This window comes from Tupaia chinensis, unplaced genomic scaffold, assembly GCF_000334495.1.
Source record: "Tupaia chinensis unplaced genomic scaffold, TupChi_1.0 Scaffold000484_1, whole genome shotgun sequence".
NCBI lineage: Eukaryota > Metazoa > Chordata > Mammalia > Scandentia > Tupaiidae > Tupaia > Tupaia belangeri.
The window spans coordinates 2233456-2250310 of NW_006159996.1; the positions used below are offsets into that span (position 1 = coordinate 2233456).

The 16855-nt window shown below is 39.7% G+C and overlaps 1 protein-coding gene and 1 pseudogene across 1 annotated transcript in view; both read left to right on the forward strand.

Moving 5' to 3' along the window:
* Positions 1-16855, forward strand: part of LOC102485356 (protocadherin alpha-8) — a 189439-nt gene that overhangs the window by 72353 nt on the left and 100231 nt on the right.
* Positions 13491-13958, forward strand: LOC102472312 (ATP synthase subunit f, mitochondrial pseudogene; annotated as a pseudogene).

Consider the following 16855-nt stretch of genomic DNA (forward strand, 5'->3'; position numbering starts at 1 on the left):
GGGTTATGATTGGTTGCTTTTGGACCAATCATGAGGTGCCAGATATGCAAATTTGAGGGATTCTAGTGGCCAATCAGAGCAAGGTTTCGAAGGTCAGGTTTTTGGAAGGGAACCAATCATGGTAATTGTTTGCTCTCTGAGAAACCTCGGCAGACTCGCTGGTGTGCAGCTTCCCACAAGGGGCCAGCAGGTGGAATTGTGGTTAAGGGCACTGGACTCCCACATGGCCAACTGCAGTTCAAGTCCTGGACCTGGCAGCTTGCTTTCTCACTTTTCCTCTCTCTCTCTCTCTCTGTCACTCTCTGGTCTAAATAGATAAGTAGATAAATAGATAAATGGATAAATAAAGTTAAATAAAATAATCATTTTTTATTTTAATAAAAAGATCTAAGGGGCCAGCAGGTGGCATGGTGATTGAGGTGCTGGATTCCCACATGACCAATCGTGGTTTGGGTCCCGGACTTGGAGTTTGCTTTCTCCCTTTTCCTTTCTATCTCTGTCTCTCTCTGGTCAAATTAAAAAATAATAATAACATGGGACCAGCAGTTAGCGTAATGGCTATATTGCTGGGCTTTCATGTAGTCGACCGTGGTTTGAGTCCCAGACCTGGTGGCTTAAACTCACGCCGGGTGCGTGTGCGTGCGTGTCCAAGATCTCGAGAGGAGAATGGAGGAGAATGGATTGTGGCATGGCCATCCCCCCTGGGGGGTGATTTCTCACTTTCTGTCTCTCTGTCTCTCTCTGTTTGTCCAGCGAGTGCATGCGCCTTATAGCAAAAACCTCTAAAAAATATTAAAAATAAAAACAAACAAACAAATAAATATTTAAAAAGAAAAGAAATCAAGAACTGAGTGTTAGGTGTGCCCATTGATACTGGGTTATTATTGCTTCTGAGCCCGCTCAGCTAGTAGAACATGGAAGTATATGTGTAGATACTAATGTTTGCATACACACATATTTTTAAATATTTTATATGTATCTTTATATTAATGTAAACACGAGTTCATAATGATGTCTCCAACTTTAATCAATTGCTGAATTATTCTAGCGTCCTTCATTTGCTTATCTGTAACTTCCTACTCCCGTATCAAGAAAACTGACCCCACCATTTGCCACACATTTACTTGTTAATTTTAGATGTACATGTGTAATAGCTTCAGAATTCTTAACTAGTACCCCTGCAGGAGACAACTTTATCAACTGGCTTATAGTAGTTGTATAAAATTCTTTTTACCTTTCTTTTTATAAATGCCACTCATTTCCAAAGTTACTTGGGTCAGCACCTTATTATTTCAACCTCTTCAGTGAATTATTTTTTTTAACATTTGTAATGCATTTACATGATTTTTTTCACATTCTGAGGATAGAATGCATATAGTTTATTCTTTGTGCTATAACACTCCATCAGTTCTGATGACTTCTTAATATCTTACATTCACCATTACAGTATCATACAGAATATTTTCACCCTACGCTTACCTGTTCAATTTCCTTTTACCCCAACCTCACTTTGAGCCTTTGGCAATCACTAACTGCTTGCTATCTCTATAGTTTTGCTTTTCCACAATGTCAGGTAATTTGAAAGCTTACCATGGAAAGCTGTTCCAGATAATCATCTATCTCTTGGCAATACGCAGTTAAAGATCTATTCATCCTTTTTATGCCTTGACAACTTATTTTACTGATGAATGATACTCCATTCAATAAGTGTTTGGTAAATAAATAGTTTATTCATTTACCTGTTTAAGAAGAATTCAGATGTTTCCAGTGTCTGATGATTAAAAATAAAGCTGCTAGGGACTGCTAGATGGTGTTGGGGTTATGGTACTGGACTCCCACATGGCAAACTGCAGTTTGAGTCCTGGACCTGGTATCTTGAAAATCACACCAGGCATGTGTGTTTGCATGCTCAAAATCCCAAGAGGAGAATGGAGGAGAAGGGATTACAGCATGATCAATGCCCCCGGGGAGTAATTTTTCACTTTCCTTCTCTCTGGTGAGCATGTGTGCCCTATGGCAAAACTTAAAAAAAAAAAAAAAAGAATAAAGCTGCTATAAACATTTATGTGCACTCTATATACCTACTCTACATACCTTTTACTTTCTTGTCATACTGCTTTAGCTAGGAATTCCAGAACAATGTTGGATAGGAATGGCAAGAAAGGATATCTTTCCATTGTTTCCAATCTTAGGGGCAGCTTGTTTAGTTTTTCATCCAAAATCCGATGTTAGCTGTAGTTTTTCTATAGATGCTCTTTATCAAATTGAGGTTGTTCTCTTCTATTTCTAGTTATTGAGAATTTTTATCATAAATAAGTGTTGAATTTTGTTAGATGCTTTGCCTTCCTCAATTGATAAAATCATATACATTTTCTCCTTATTCTGTTCATTTGGTGAATTATATTGATTTTTTTCAAGGTTGAGCCAGCATTGCAAACCAAGAATAAATCCCACTGATTTGTGATGTATAATAAAATTTTAACACATTAGTCGATTCAATTTGCTAATATTTTCTTATGAATTTTTGCGTCTGTGTTTATTTTAGTTTCCCATTGCTGCTGTAACAAATTACCACAAACTTACTGGCTTTAACCATTTATTCTCTTATAATTCTGGAGATCTGAAGTTTAAAATCAAGTTATCACAGGGCTAAGTGCTTTCTGGAGGCTTTAAGGAAGAGTTCAATTTTTTAAATTTACCTTTTTCAGCTTCTAGAAGCTGCCTGCAAAGCTGCCTGCGTTCCTTCGCCCCTTCATATCACTCTAACTTCTCAATGACATATTCCTGTTACCTGCTATTGACTCAGATATTCCTGCCTCCCTCTCATAAGGACCCTTGTGATTATATTGGGCCCACTTCCATAATCCAGGATAATCTACCCACTTCAAAGTCCTTAATTTCTAAATCATATCTGCAGAATTTCTTTTAGCAATTAAGGTTTTTATATTCACAGCTTTCAAGATTAGGACTTGGACACCTTTGAGGCACCATTGTCCAGCTTACCAAATGTTTGTGAGAATTTGGTCTGTGGTTTTCATTTCTTATAATGTTTCTATTTGATTTTTGCTATCAAGGCAATGCCGGCCTTAAGAATTGACTTAGGAACTGCTCCTTCTGGTTTTATTTTCTGAAGGAGATAATTACTGTAATTAAATTTTGGTAGAATTCACCAGTAAAACTATCAGGGTGCAGTGTATTTTAATTAAATTAATCAATTAATTTACATTTATTTATTTATTTATTTATTGAGAGAAACTTTTGCTATAAGTCATGTGCACTTGCTGGAGAGACAGAAAGAGATAGACAGAAGACAAGAAATCATCCCCCGGGGTGGATTGCCACGCCGCAATCCCTTCTCCTCCGTTCTCCTCTTGGGATCTTGGGCATGCATGCACACATGCCTGGTGTGTTTCAAGCCCCAGGTCTGAGACTCAAACTGTGGTCGGCTATGTGGGAGTCCAGTGACATAACCATTATGCCATCTGCTGGTGATTTAAAAAAAATTGATTTCACTCTTTTAATACATTTAGGGCTATTTAGGTTATTTATTATATTTTCCCTTATGTGAATTCTGATAGTTTGTGTATTTCAAATAATTGATGCATCTTATCTAAATTATCACATTTGTGGGCATAGAGTTGTTTATAGTATTTCCTTTTTTAGAGAATTATTTAATTTTATTTATTCATTCATTTATTTTAATTTGGACAGAGAGAGAGAGGGAAAGTGAGAAAGCAAGCCACCAGGTCCAAGACCCAAATTGTGGTTGGCCATGTGGGAGTGTCCAGCACTTTAACCACCACGCCACCTGCTGGCCCCCCATAGTATTCCTTTTTAAAAAAAGAATTTTGCCATAGAACACATGCACCTACCTGAGAGAGGTAGAGACAGAAGGAGAAGAGAAAACACCCTCACATGGGAAATGTTCACACTCTAGTCCCTTTGCCTCCATTTCTCTCTCATTTTGGGATTTGAGGCACATATGCACACATGCCTGGTGTGTTTCTCAAGCTACCAGACCTGGGACTTGAACCATATGGAGGATCTAGTTTCCTTATTCACCAGGCCATGGAACCAACTTAATAAGATTCTTTTATTGTCTTATCATTGTGCAAAGGATCAATTTCTCCTTTATTTCTGATATTACTAATTTGCATCCTTTCTCTTTTTTTCTTGGTTAGCTTGGCTAGAAGTTCATCAGTTTCGTTGATATTTTCAAAGAACCAGCTTTAGAATTTTTTAAGTTCTTCTATAGTTTTCTCTTTTTCAGTTTTATTGATTCCTGGTCTAATTTTTGTTATTTCTTTTTCTCTTCTTGCTTTTGCTTACATTATTTTTCTTTCTTTAGTTTCCTAAGATCAACACTTAGGTTCTTGATTTTAGACCTCTCTTCTTTTTCCAAATTAAAAAAAAATATATATTTTTAAAGGTTTTTGCCATAGGGCCTGTGCACTTGCTGGAGAGAGACAAAGACAGGGAGCAGGAAAGTGAGAAATCACTCTCCAGGGCAGGTGGCCACACTGCAATCCCTTCTCCTCCATTGTTCTCCTGGGATTTGGGGCATGCAAGCACACATTCCCGGTGTGATGTTTCAAGTCTCCAGGTCCAGGATTCAAACTGTAGTTGGCCATGTGAGAGTCCAGAGCCCAAACCACCATCTGCTGCCTTCCTCCCTTTATTTTGGGCACATGCACACATGCTGGAGTGATTTTTTTTCAAGCTGCCAGTTTCGGGACTTGAACCATGATCAGATCGACGATCTGGGAATCTAGCACCTTAATCACCACACTGCCTGTTAGCCCTTTCTTTTCTAATATGTACACTTAAAGCTATAAATTATCTATTAATTCTGTTTTCTCCACATCTCACAAATTTTGAAATGTTCTATTTTTATTTTAAAATTTAAAAAATTTATTTATTTACATTCATTCACTGTATATCATTACACCATACAAAATGAGGTTTTCCATCCAGAGTACACTGTTTATTGGCTCAATGAAGCACATCAGCATACATGTTATCGTCAACAAATAATTTTCCATTTCTTGTTTCCTGTATGTTTTGCCTCCCCCCCCCCATCCTTGATTCCCTATCTTTTACCCTCTGCCATCTCCCATTCTACTCCCACACTGTCTCTGGTATCTATGTTTGCTTTCTATATTTTTCCCCCCCATGTTTTATTGAATCACTAAAGATCTTAATTAATCTAAATATTTTCATAGCAAGCACAGCTAATATATACATTTCCATGAACATAAGCCCAACTTTAGGCATAAGCCTCAGTGAGTAGAATGAACATCCTATAAACTAGCACCTAGCTGGGGCTATATATCTTACTGCAGTCATCGAATAGGTATTTTTAATGCATTTTTTTAATTTCAAGAAAAACAGTTTTAGGTTTTATTTCTGAACCTTTTTTTTTTTTAAACTTAATTTACATTCATTCCCTAAGCATCGTCGCAGCATACAAAATGTGATTTCCCATCCAGAGTATACTGCATAGTGGCTTAATCATGCATGTTATTATAAAAAATTTTCTATTTCTTGTTTCTAGTATTTTTTTTTACCCCTATTTCTGACCCCATGTCCTTTCCCACCCTCTTCTCACACTATCTCTGGTGTCTACATTTGTCTTCCATTCCTTTCTCCCCCACATTGTATTGGTCACACAATTTCTTAAATAATCTAACTACTTTTTAAAAAAAATTATTTATTCACTCATTTATTTTTTTAATTTGACCAGAGAGAGACATACAGAGAGAGAGAAAGAGAGGGAGAGAGGGAGAGGGAACGTGAGAAAGCAAGCCACTAGGTCTGGGATTCAAACTATGGTTGGCCATTTGGGAATGTCCAGTGCCTTAACCACCATGCCACCTACTGGTCCCCAATAATCTAACTACTTTTAATAGCAAGTTCACTTAGTACTATTAAGAAAACCAGTTTTAACTTAAATCAAAGAAATGCTAAGGAATTTTGCTTAAAACTTAAAGCCAGGAAACAGGTTAGGATTCTGTTTAAATAGTAGGTACATGAACCTATCCATATCTCAAGACATTCCTATGATTAAGTTGGCCATTTTCTTAGTCTTTGAACTCTTATTTCTGTGCGTCTACATTTAATTTTCCTGGTATAGCACTCCCTTGAGAACTCCTTGGAGATCTGGTCTGGTGTTGGTAAATTCCTTCAGGTTTTGTTTATCTGAGAATGTTTTTGTCTTTTCTTCCCACATGAAAGATAATCTTTCCAGGTACAGTATTCTTGGCTGAAATTGCTTTTCTCTTAACACTTTGAATATATTTTTCCATTCTTTCCTCGCTCACATTGTTTCCAACGAGAGGTCTGCTGTTAGCCTGATGGGATATCCTTTGTAGGTAACTTGATGTTTTTCACTTGCCAGTCTTAGTATCTTGTCTTTGTCTGTAGTTTTGGTCAATCTGGCTATAATATGTCTTGGAGAAGATCTTCTTGGGTTGATTCTATTTGGGGTCCTTTGTATTTCTTGGGACTGGATCTTTGAGTGCCTCTCTGGGTTTGGAAAGTTTTCTTGCAGGATTTTATGGAATAGATTATCAACACCCTTATGAGTCTCTTCACCTTCTGGGATGCCTATTATCCAGATATTTGGACGTTTGATGGTATCTAGTACTTCTTGTATATTATTCTCATTATTTTGGGCAATTTTCTCACTCTTCGTGGTGGATTTTTCTAGGCCAGCAATTTTCTCTTCTACATCTGAGATTCTATTTTCTGTATGATCTAGCCTGCTTTCAATACTTTCAAGGGAGATTTTGACTTCTTGTATTATAGTCTTCATCTCTAACAGTTCCATTTGATTCTTTTTTAAAGCATGTAATTCCTCTTTTAGATCTTGCTAGAATTTCCTCACCTCCTGGAACTCATCAGCTTCTTTCTCCTTTCTCTTCTGCAGTTCATTGTCTCTCTTCTATTCCATCTCTGTTAGCTTCGCCATTATGACTGTTCTAAACTCTTTATCAGACATTCCCATGATTTCCCTTGAACTGCTTGTAGAGGAAGAGTAGTTATTCTTGCAGGTAATATAACTTCCTACTTGTGGGGCAAGCAGATGGTATAGTGGTTACATCACTGGACTCCCACATGGCCAGCTGCAGTTCAGACCCTGGACCTGGTGGCTTCAAAATCATGCTGTGCAGCATCAGCCTTGGATCATTTAAATATATATACATTTTTAATAGAAAAATAAAACTGAAATTATATAGAATATGTTCTCATACAAAAATGAAATTAAACTAGAAATCAATAATGATTGTAAAATTTGGAAATTAAACAACATACTTCAAAATATCACATGGGTAAAAAAGTCACAAAAGAAAATAAACAATTTTAAAATAAAGAAAAGATTCCTCATGGCTCCTGCGAAGTAGTGTTTCAGTTTCCCTCTCATTGTCTCTTTTGCTCTCTCCAGTGAGTGCACATGCCCTGAGGTAAAGACCTCTTAAATTTTTTTCTACTTGTAAAATCCCAGAGAATCAAAGGGAAAAAATAGTACTAAAAATATTCAATGAGATGATTAGTTTAAAACACAAATATAAAAATCCAAACTTTCCCACATACTTTCAGTAACTAAATAAAAGTGGGATTTCTGCTAACTACAGATGAATGAAAGTGTACTTTTAAATGTGTCTTTTCTTCCTTGGAACTTACTAAAAACAACAAAAACAATAGCAGACAAAAAATAATATCACATTTCTAATGCAACAGTATAAAACATTAGAACCTTAGCTTATGAAGATAAGTTACCGGGTATCATAAAGATTGAACCCAGATGTGAAAATTCAAAGAAAGGATACCTGCCATGGGGGAGCTTGAGAAGACCTGGTTGCCTGGCATTTCCAGAGTAGTGATTTATACCAAGAGGCAAAGGCAATGATTTCTTATTTTGGAACCAAAAGATCTAGACAAATTGGCTGAAGGCAGGATTCTCATAATTTCATTTGTCAACACAAAATAAGAGAGAAGTCAGTACTGAGTGTGATAGTGAGCAGATGCTCCAGCATTTCAAGACTGAGCCTAAGGATGCGGCAGCAAACTGAAGAGAAGAAGCTGGGTGACAAGTTGCCTTGCATCTGCCAGTTCTCATCAGTTGAAGATATACAAAAGCTATGGTACATACAAGCTATTCTACCAGACAGTGAGTAAGGGAACACTGACCTTAATTCACTGCACTGCTGGCTTATCCATTTATATTTTCCATCTGCAAACAGATGATCTTGGAGGGACTCCTCTCCATGATAACTGACAGGGTCCAGACAGTGATGCAGAAATAACACAACGCTCTATGAGGCTGAGCCATATGAAAGGTCTGGGGTTCTCGTCTAGAGGTCACCTTCTGCATGCCAGGTGCATCCATGTCTATGACCTGGGCTATTTGAGGCTAAGGGTGGATATTGGCATGATGTCTCTGTTGAGGGCACTTCTCTCTTTCTTTCTCATAGTAGAAATACAAAAATTAATTTAAAAAGTGCCAATATAGGTTCTACACTAGTATTTCAAGAAAGAAGTAAGTATGTATTAAAAATTACAGATGAGAATACATACTTAAAAATTGTCACTACGAAGGACATAATTTTTTTTGGGGGGGAGAGGTTTATGCTATAGGGTGCGTGCGCTCACCAGAGGGACAGAGAGAGACAGAGAGACAGAAAGCAAGAAATCACCCCCCAGGGGGGATGGCCACACCACAATCCCTTCTCCTCCATTCTCCTCTCGGGATCTTGGGCACGCATGCACACGTGCCCAGCCTGAGTTTAAGCCACCGGGTCCAGGACTTGAGCTCAGTCAGCTACAGGAGAGTTCAGCAACATAGCCATTACGCTAACTGCTGGTCCCAGGACATAAATTTTTAATGAGAGTCACAAAGCTTAGTTAACTATTTTTTAAATTTACAAGTAAAAATTACATATATTTATTGTGTGCAACATGTTTCTAGATATGTATACAATGTGGAATGGCTAATCAAGTTAATTAGCATATTCATTAATTCACATGCTTACCATTTTTTTGGTCAGAATAATTAAAATCTACTCTATTAACAGTTTTTGAGAATATAATACATTTTTATTAACTGTAGTCACCATATTACACTAGTTCTCTGAAACTAATTTCTCCTATCTAACTAATTCCTTGGCAAACATCTCACCCTGTCCCAGCCCGTGGTAACACATTTCTACTTTCTACTTCTAAGAGCTCAACTTTTTTAGACATCACACTTAAGTGCAATTGTTTGATATTCGTTTTCTGTGCTTTGGCTTATTTCACATAACATAGTGTTCTCCAGGTTCATCCACGTGGTCACAAATAACAGGATTTTCTTCTTTTTAAAGGCTGACTGGTATTCTATTATGTATATATACCACACTTTCTTTATGCACTTATCCATTGATGGACTCTAAGGTTGATTCTGTATCTTAGCTATTGTGAGTAATGCTGTAATGAACACATACTGATTTCATTTCTTTTGGGTATATGTTCAGTAGTGGGATTCTGGATCATACGGTTGTTTTAGGTTTTATTCTTAAATTTTAAAACTTAATTTATTTTTATTTTTAAAGTCTTTTTATTGGGTTATTGGAAAAATTATGACCCACTTTTGCATAGAAAAATACAGGACCAGCAGATGACATAATGTTTACATTGGTGGACTCCCACATGGCTGATCCCAGTACGAGTCCTGGACCTGGAGGCTTGAAACTCCTGTCAGGCACATGTGCATGCATGCCCAAAAATCCCAAGAGGAGAATGGAGGAGAAGGGATTGTGGTCTGGCCATCCTCTCGAGAAGTGATTTCTTGCTTCTGTCTCATTCTGACTTTCTGGTGAGTGCATGCACCCTACAGCAAAAATCTCTCTCTCAAAAAACAAAAAACAAAAGCAAACCATAGAAAAATATGTCATGATTTTCCTGAAAACCTAATGTATGTGTGTGTGTGTGTGTATTTTCTTTTCTTTTCTCTCTAAGAGAATATGAGAGAGCTCTCGAAGACCCCCACCATAGTGCTCAGCTTCAGCCAACCTGGATCATGGCACATGCACATGTGCTTGGAGTGTAGACAGAAATGCTAAGCCATATACCTTTCTATGCAAGTCCATTTGTGTTACTGCTGTGCCACCATCTGTTCCTTATTTTTAATTTTTGAGAACCCTCCAAAATTAGTACAGCTTTCCATGATGACGGTACTAATTTACATTTGCACCAACAGTGTGCAAGGACTCTTTTCCCCACATTCTCTCTGACACATCTTTTGTCTTTTTAGCAATAGCCATCTGACAGATGTGAATCAATATTTCAAGTGGTTTTATTTTCCATTTCTCTGATATCAGTGATATTGGAGTATTTTTTCCTATACTTGTCCATTTGTATGTCCACTTTTGATAAATGCATTCTAATCTTTTGCTCATTTTAAAAATAGAGTTGTTTTCTTACTATTAATTGTTTGAGTGTCCTTCAATATTTTGGATCTTAATCTGTTACTAAATAGATGCTTTGCAAATATTTTCTGTCATTCCAATCACAACATTTAATTTTTTTCTAATTGCCAGAAGGCAAAACCCCTCACCAGAGACAGAGGCAGACAGAGAAGGCAACACCAGTAGGGCATGGTCATGCTGCAATCCCTTTTCCTCCATTTCTCCATCCTGCCAGGATTTGGGACACCTGGGCCTGGAGGCTTGAAATTCATGCCAGACACATGTGCACACATGCCCCAAAATGTACATGTGCCTGCTGTGTTTCTTGAGCCCTCGGGGCCAGGATCTGAACCATTGTCAACCATGTGGGATCCAGCTCCCTTACCCACAAGGCTATGGGACAATCCCCAACTTAATTTTACCATAAAGTGGGTGCCACCATGCCCACCCAAACTTAATTTTAAATAACCTCAGAGAATCCAGAATTTGAAATGGACTTACAGGGTTTCAAGGATAAAATAGGCCACAAAAGATCATGAAAACTGAGCTGGTACAAGTCATAAAATAAATAGAATAGAAATATAAAATCATCACAGAAATTAAGGCCACACTGGAAGCAGTAAAGAAGGGAACAGGATTGGGACCAGCAGTTAGAATAATGGCTATGTTGCTGGACTCCCATGTAGTCGACCGCGGTTCATGTCCCAGACCCGGTGGCTTGAAACTCATGCTGGGCACGTGTGCGTGCATGCCCAAGATCCCGAGAGGAGAATGGAAGAGAAGGGATTGCGGCAGGGCCATCCCCCCAGGGGGTGATTTCTCGCTTTCTGTCTCTGTCTCTCTCTGTCTGTCTGGCGAGCGCACGCGCCCTATAGCAAAAACCTCTCCAAAAAAAAAAAAAAAAAAAAAAAAAGAAGTGAACAGGATAAAAATAAATGGAAAAGAACAAGAATTTTAAATAATTAATGTGATAACTATAGCTTTAGAGATCCTTTTTTTTTTTTTTTTAGTTATTGCTGTAGGGTGCATGTGCTCACCAGAGAGAGAGAATGAGACACCCCCCTCCCCCAAGGAGGATGACCACATCACTATCCTCCTCCTGGATTTTTGGGCATGCACACACATGTGCCTGGTATGTTTTTTCAGCCACTAATTCCAGGACTCAAAGTGCAAAGTCACCCACGTGGGATCCAACTTCTTAACCACCACAGCACAACATACTCTTAAAAGATGTTCTCAAAGACACCAAGCACAGGGAACCAGCAGTTAGCGTAATGGCTATGTCACTGGACTCCCACGTAGTCGACCGCGGTTCGCGTCCTGGACCCGGTGGCTTAAAACTCACGCCGGGCGCGTGTGCGTATGTGCCCAAGATCCCGAGAGGAGAATGGAGGAGAAGGGATTGCAGCGTGACCATCCCCCCGGGGGGTGATTTCTCGCTTTCTGTCTCTATGTCTCTCTCTGTCTGTCTGGTGAGCGCACACGCCCTATAGCAAAAAAACCTCTCCAAAAAATAAATAAATAAATAAATAAATAAATAAAAGACACCAAGCACATAGAAAGGGGCGGGGGAGATCCAAAGACAGCGTTCAAGGAAACATTTGGCCATACAAATAAACTTCAGATTTTGACTTCCAACAATGCAGTTTTAGTTTGCTCAGCAAGCGGCATTTCAAGGACAGCAAGTGGGCAGTGGGAGTAATTTGCCCTGACTGGCAGACTGTAAGTTTGGACTCTGTTACTACATACAGAGTAACTAGAATGAAAAGACTAGATCTCTTCCTCTTGGAGATGATTTGATTCATCTGAAGTATGATTATGACACAAGAGGATGTGTGTCAAGAGAGTTTTATCCACTTATTTTACCTGCCTGGAACTTAGCTTGATATTCAAAACAAAACTAAATGATATATATCTCTACCATTAAAGAACTCCAATTCTGTTAGACTTGATTTGTGCGCCTCATGAGGCTACTTTATAGGATTAAGATTTTACAGGATTACAGGTCTGTGGTATCCTATCTGTTATTTTAGTTCTCTTAAGTGTCTAATAAACTCCTAGAGAATAGTCGTAAGCACCAAGAAAATACTGTTTATTCTTTTTCTGATAAACTCGTTGGTGGGTATCAGATTTACTATTTCCTTGTTCGGCTTTGAGATCTCTAATAAGAGCTTATGCATGATGGCTAGAAACTTGAATTTACGGCCTACAGCCAAATTTAGTAGGAGGGCCTTGGCAATAGAGCCCAAGCAGACATTAGGACTATAAAAAAGAAAAAAAAAAAGAAATTAGGATTGTGTTTTTGCATATAGTCTACTTAAGGTTAAACTGGTACTTAATTAAAAGCTTGGAAATACTTGAGTTAGGAAAAACCATGGAAAAATTCTGTAACATAACAAAATGAAATATTAGCAATGAAAGATTATGTGAAAGAGAAATTTTGTTAATTCATGATTTTAATATTTATCTGGTCATCTAATCCAAAAGGCAAAAACTTCTAGCTTTCTTCGTTTTTGGATATCCTTCTCTGTTAAATATTGCTTTCCCACAAATCTCAGTTTATGTAAGAATGCATTGGGGCTGGTGGCCGGTGGCATGGTGGTTAGGGGGGCTGGACTCCTCACATGTTCGAGTCCTGGACCTGGTGGCTTGCTTCTCACTTTCCCTCTCTCTCTGATAAAATAAAAATAAATAAATAAATAAAGTTTAAAAGTAATCTTTAAAAGAAAAAAAAAAAGAATGCAATGGGGTGGCGACAGGTGGTGTGGTAGTTAAAAGCGCTGGACTTCCACATGGCCAGCCACAGTTCGAGTCCTTGGCGGCTAGCTTTCTCACTTTCCCTCTCTCTCTCTGTCTCTCCTTGGTCAAATTAAAAGATAATATTAATAAAGTTAAGTAAAATAATTCTTTTAAAAAAAGAATGCAATGTGGGGACAGCAGGTGGCGTGATGATTAAGGAGCTGAACTCTCATATGGGCGACTGTGGTTCAAGTCGTGGATCTGGGGGCTTGCTTTCTCTTTCTCGCTTCCTCTCCCTCCAGTGAGTGCACACAGCCTAAGAAAAGTTGTTAGCTGATGTATGAGGTAATGTCTTTGTCTTGACTAATATGCACTTCATTTGTGCTGGGGAAAAATCAAGTTTTGTATGCTGTAAAGATGTATGGTGATGGCAGCGGACACCAGGACTCCAAGATGGCGTCAGTCATACCAGTGAAGGAAAAGAAACTCATGGATGTCAAACTTGGGGAGCTGCCAAGCTGGATACTGATGTGGGATTTTAACCCTAACGGCATTGCTGGAGCATTTCAGAGAGGTTACTACTGGTATTACAACAAGTACGTCAACGTGAAGAAAGGGGGTGTTACTGGGGTTTCTATGGTGCTGGCCGCTTATGTGCTCTTCAGCTACTGCCTTTCTTATAAGGAACTCAAACACGAGTAGCAACGCAAATACCAATGAGGAGGGCCAGCGTGGAGATCAGACACTGAACCGGACCTTCATCCCCTTGGCTTAGCACCCCTCCAAGGGATCTTGTTGAGTACTTTCATATCCCAGTCGAGAATTCACATCCAATAAAAGATGACTGGTATGTGTTAAAAAAAAAAGTATGGTGATTAAATGTAAATAATAAATATTAAAAAAAAAAAACAGAAATGGAGACCAGCAGTTAGCATAATGGCTATGTCGCTGAACTCTAATGTAGCCGACCGCAGTTCAAGTCCTGGACCTGGTGGCTTAAACTCATGCTGGGCACGTGTGCGTGCGTGCCCAAGATCCTGAGAGGAGAATGGAGGAGAAGGGATTGCGGCGTGGCCATCTCCCCTGGAGGTGATTTCTCACTTTCTATATCTTTGTCTCTCTCTGTCTTTCTGGCGAGTGTACGTGGCCTATAGCTAAAACCTCTCAAAAAAAAAGAAAAAAAAAAAAGAAAAAAAACAACAACAACAAAAAATCCCGAAATAGAGTTCTAATCTCTGATACTGTGTTCAATTTAAGAGATGAATTTCAGGTAGTATAGGAGTTTGGTAAAGAGTTTTTGTGGAAAATCACAGTGCAGATTTTATCTTGCTATTAGGTTACTCTGTTCATAAGGTCATTTCCAGATAATGAAATAAACATGCTTCTTAAACATTAAATAATAATAATAAATAAAACGGAATAAATAATACTTTTTAAAAAGAATACAATGTTATGGAGGCATGTGGTGGGACGAATCCCGCTAGATGAGTGCTAGCCGCTTATTCTTGACATAGTGAAATCTTTTGTAAACAAGTATTAGTGGCAGTCTGAACAGAGAACTGGGGAAAAGAGGAAGCCAAACATTGGAGAAGTGTGTAAAGGATGTGGAGCTTTTGCTTTTGTTTGGATGTGGAGTTACTATGATTTTCCATGTTGCTTCTCTGTATGAATTCTTCCTTTTTCTCATGCCTTACGTAAGCCATACTTACTGTCTTCCTAGATGCAACTCAGAATTCCTAAACCTGGCACAACTGAAGTCTTGATTGTAGGTCTAAAATAAAGGGGCCTTCTGAAAGTTGAGTATGTCTCTCTAGGTGTATTTCATCTGCTGGGAATGGAAAAGGTGGAGCCCATAGCCTTCATCCCAGAGTAGCTAGTTTTGTCAGCAGCATTCAATGAAGGTGAGGAAATGCAGACCCCAGTCCCCGCCACTGAAGCAGATCATTGGTTTTGATTTTGAAATCTGATGAAGAATAAGTTCACGTTTTATGGTTCATTTCACACTGGTGAGGTTTCCTAATGTTATCTTCACTTGTGACTCTACCCATGGGCTGATGTGTTTCCTGTGTTAATTTGCCTAAGACCTGGTATCAATAATCTTTTGGTTCCTTAATTCATGAAGGCAAATCAATCAGGGGGCATTTCTGGTTCCCTGGAAGAGACAAGGAATGAGTTTGTAATACTCAGGAGAGGTAACTGGTTCTCAGTGGAACACAGGAGTTACCAATATCACTCTAAATCTTATGAAAATAGTGCTATGGTGCCCCTCTGTAATATTTTAATCAGCAATTTAAAAATTTATAGAAATATTCAGAGATACACAAAAGCTGAGAGAATTGTGTCATTAACCCCTATGCACCATCACCCGGCTTTTACAGTTATCAGTACTTTCCGGCAGGGTTCTGACCAGAAAGGTAGTACCCTGGGAGTTTCGATTCTTGTCTGTGTTTAGTTTTTGCCTTTCAAATTTTGATCTTTAAGGCTTTGGGCACTGCGACTGTATTAAAAGAAGGACTGGAGTGAGGAATGTAGTGTTTAATAGTCAGTGAGCGCAGTGTGTTTTCAGCTCTCCTCCCTCCCAGGATGCAAGGTGCTAGACCAATTAATTTAGAGATACTTGTGGCTCAGAGATGTTTCTCATAGAACTGATCACCTTCTCAATCTCCGCGGAAGACCAGATGGAAGGCGAAGCTGGAGAAAGTATGGACACTGAGCCTATGCTTACCCCGCCTCATTGCTGTTTCCGAAATATTTACAGTGAGTGGTTTCCTGGTCGCACTCTGGAGAGTTTCTAAATACTTTCCCTTTCGCTTCTTTGGACGTCCTACAATGGGGGCTAAAGTTGTCAAGTCCTTGAGTTTCTGGTTTCTGGTCTTGGACCGGTTTACGACTTCCTCCCACAGTGTCGAAGGGGCGCTCTCACTGGGGCCTCTTCGGGAAGAAAGTGCCATCTGGGGCGGGGAGAGGAGGGGAAGAATCGGAGCTTTAGATCCGTAGCTTTACGCACCCGCTGGCTCTGCGGTCTCTAAAAGCCGGAGTCGGCGGAAGTTGGAGGCTGACACTGTACCGCTCTTGCACTCCTGCTCCCATCTCTATTGAATTTTTGGCGGCTCCTGGGATGTGAGAAGGTGTTGGAGAGACTTTAACCCGCAGCGGAGAGTCTGGGAACCCAGCCCAGAATGCACCGCAGCCCTTGGTTCGGGGCTCCAGTTTTCTTAACCCCCAAAGGGCGTGGTCGTTCACGTTCCCAGTTCAGCCCGCTCTCGGCTCCTGCCTCTCACCGCCTTTGCCGGATTCTAGGCGGAGTTTCGCGCTCTCGGCGGACTCTGTAGGGAGTCGGGGGATTAGAACGCCGGGACTCCGCTTCTGCCCGCATGCCCTGGGCGAGAGGAGCGCAGCGCAGCTCAGACCCAGTTAGCAGCGGTCTTCAGGCAGAGGTTGTGGAGGTTAGGACAGAGGCTGTCTCAGGGCTTTGTCTTAAGGAAAGCTGTTTAAGGAAAGACGTGTTAGTTTCTGCTGTATCTTCCCGGAGTCCTTCGCCCGACTCCGTGCGACACCCGGGCGGGCGGCGACGGAAGACCACGCTTCTCCAGCCAGGGCAATTTAGCTCGGCTCTGCACCCCTAGGCGGCGCTGCGCCCCTCCGCACCCGGCCGGCTCCCCTTTCCCAGA